Below are 3,346 nucleotides of genomic sequence, written 5' to 3'. Positions count from 1 at the left end.
TTTTTAGTAGAGACAGGGTTTCTCCATGTTGGTCAGGCTGGTCTCAAACTCCTGACCTCAGGTGATCCACCTGCCTCAGCCTCCCAAAGTGCTCCCAAAGTGGATTACAGGTGTGAACCACCGTGCCTGGTCACCAATGTTCATCTTACACGTGTTGATTGATGTCTCATGTCACCCTAAAGTGTATACAACCAAGCTGTGCTCTGACCACTTTGGACACATGTCCTCAGGACCTCCTGAGACTATGTTACCAGCACACGTCCTCAACCGTGGCAAAATAAACTTTCCAAATTAACTGAGACCTGGCCGGGTGTGGTGGCTCACACCTGTAATCCCAGCACTTTGGGAGGCCAGGGCGGGTGGATCACGAGGTCAGGAGTTCAAGACCAGTCTGGCCAACATGATGAAACCACCTCTCTACTAAAAATACAAACTAAAAATTAGCCGGGCATGGTGGCGGGTGTGGTGGCTGGCTGTGCCAGCAGCCGATTAGATGGTGCTCACCCACGCTAAAGGTGGGTCTTCCTGAGGGTGGGTCTTCCTCTCCCAGTCCACTGACTCAAACGTTAATCTCTTCTGACAACGCCCAGATATGTTGTAGAAAAATCCCAACACTTTGGGAGGCCAAGGCAGGTGGATCACCTGAGGTCGGGAGTTCAAGACCAGCCTGACCAACTTGGAGAAATCCCATCTCTACTAAAAATACAAAATTAGCCAGGCTTGGTGGCGCATGCCTGTAATCCCAGCTACTCGGGAGGCTGAGGCAGGAGAGTCGCTTAAACCAGGGAGGTGGAGGTTTCGGTGAGCCGCGATCAAGACACTGCTCTCCAGCCTGGGCAACAAGAATGAAATTCCGTCTCAGAGAAAAAAAAAAAAAAAGAAAATTCAGGTTCTTGTCACACGACCAGGAAAGACTAGGCTCACAGACACTTTAAAGGGTGAGAAAAATGAAATTTACTGGGCAAAAAGGAAACAAGGGGAAACAGGAACTCTCAGCAAAGGGAGGGTCCTGCTCGCAGGTTTCCCATCTCACAGATAGAATCCCAGGTTACCACCCAGGAACGGGAGAGTCCAGATTCCTCCCCACCACTGCAAAGGGCCCAAACTTCCCAAGGCTCCATCCCAGTGCGCACTCCTCCCTGTATGCAGGCCGGTTAAACGATCTCCAGGGAGCCCTTTTTCCTTGGCTGTCTCAGATACATCCAGAAACAATACTTTGCATCCTTCAATCCAATCAAGTTTACATTTAATATTAACCATCAGTGGGCCAGATGCAGTGGCTCATGCCTGTAATCCCAGCACTTTGGGAGGCCGAGGCAGGTGGATCACGAGGTCAGGAGTTTGAGACCAGCCTGGCCAATATGGTGAAACCCTGTCTCCACTGAAAATACAAAAATTAGCCAGGTGTGGTCGTGCACACCTGTAGTCCCAGTCACACTCCTGTAAGTGGCAGAGCATGCCTTGAAGTGCTCAGTGTTCATGAGTTCTGATGGTGAGCATCTCACAGGCCCTCATGAAACCATGGCTGGGGCAGCCAGAGCCCTCTGGTAATAAGAACCCGGTGCATCTCCTTCCACACCTGTCTTTCCTTCCTTTCCTCTCACTAGCAACAGATTTACAAATAAACACAAAGAGAACTGCACACGGCAGCTCATGCCTGTAATCCCAGTACTTTGGGAGGCCAAGGCAGGTGGATCACCCGAGATCAGGAGTTCAAGACCAGCCTGGCTAACATGGGGAAACCTTGTCTCTACTAAAAATACAAAAATTAATCAGGCATGGTGGCAGGCACCTGTAATCCCAGCTACTTGGGAGGCTGAGGCAGGAGAATCGCTTGAACCCGGGAGGCGGAGGTTTCAGTGAGCCAAGATCATGCCACTGCACTCCAGCCTGGGTGACAGAGTGAGACTCTGTCTAAAAATAAATAATTTTTTTAAAAAAATCAGCACAAAGAGGTTGGTCCAGGGGAAAGTTGGCTTACAGGTCGGCTTAATTTATGTCAGAGGAAGGAAAGCTGGGAACGCTTCCTGCCTAGTCTCTAATCCATCCTGGGAGTGGGTAGAGCACAGACTGGAGCTGAAATGCACTGGTTCGAATCCTCTGTGCCTCAGTCACCTCATTTGTAAAATGGGGACAGCAATAAAATAGTCCCCACTTGACAGTGTTGCAGGAACAATTGAGTCAATATGACGAAAGCGCAGAGCCAGCACTCTCTGGAAGTTCGCTAGGGTCTGGATCCCTTCTGCAGGCCTGCACCTCTGTTTTGCTGGGCCTAGAGCGGCAGTGTCCCAGCTCTGCCCTACTTAGACTGTGGTGATGCCAGGTCTGCAACCTGAGCCAGCTCCCCTGGGAGGGCAGTGAACAAAGAATAATTTCTTGGTGGTGATGAAATTTTCAAAGCCCCAGGGCTTACTGGCCCTCTAGAGAGTGTCCTGATTCTGCCTCCCAGGCAATTGGTCTCAGAAAAAAAAAAAAAAGAAGCCCATTGAAAAATGAAAGTGACTTCTCAGAGCCTGAAGCTGCTCCACCTCTCAGCAGTTCCCTGATGCATGCAGAAGTCACTGCTGGTGCCGTCAGCAGGAGCCTACGCCTACCTGCATTGTCTGCCCTGAGCCTCTGGGACTCCCAGCTTTGTTTTCATGTCTTCTGTCTTTTGTCTACCAGTTACCCTGTTGGCCAGGCATGGTGGCTCACGCCTGTCATCCCAACACTTTGGGGGCCGAGGTGGGAGGATTGCTTGAGCCCAGGAGTTCCAGACCAGCCTGGGCAACAGGTCAGCTCTGTGCTCTCTCTTGCTTTGCCCCACCTCACTCATTGCTTGGAAGCTGCTGTGGGTCCAGATGCTGTGGCTTCTCTCTAGGAGATGGCCACATCCATGGTGATGCCCCTGGCACAGCACCCCTTGGTATTCAGAGTAGCTGGCACTGGGTATCAGGCTGAGGAGAGCAACACTCTGGAGACAAGAACATAGAACCCACTTCGTATGCTGAGGGTCCTCCAAGTCTCTCGCCCAGTAGCTTTTCCAACTGGGCAGCTGCCCGCCCACAATCAATGTGGCTTAAACACACACACACACACACACACACACACACACACACACATATATATATTTTGGTTTTTTTGAGATGGAGTTTCACTGCGTTGCCCAAGGTGGAGTGCAATGGCGCGATCTCAGCTCACTGCAACCTCTGCCTCCCGGGTTCAAGCGATTCTCCTGCCTCAGCCTCCCAAGTAGCTGGGATTACAGGCATCTGATACCACACCCAGCTAATTTTTGTATTTTTAGTAGAGACAGGGTTTCGCCATGTTGGCCAGACTGGTCTTGAACTCCTGACCTCAAATGATC

Source organism: Mandrillus leucophaeus, unplaced genomic scaffold (genome assembly GCF_000951045.1).
Source record: "Mandrillus leucophaeus isolate KB7577 unplaced genomic scaffold, Mleu.le_1.0 Scaffold446, whole genome shotgun sequence".
Lineage (NCBI taxonomy): Eukaryota > Metazoa > Chordata > Mammalia > Primates > Cercopithecidae > Mandrillus > Mandrillus leucophaeus.
This window is presented reverse-complemented; position numbering follows the sequence as displayed.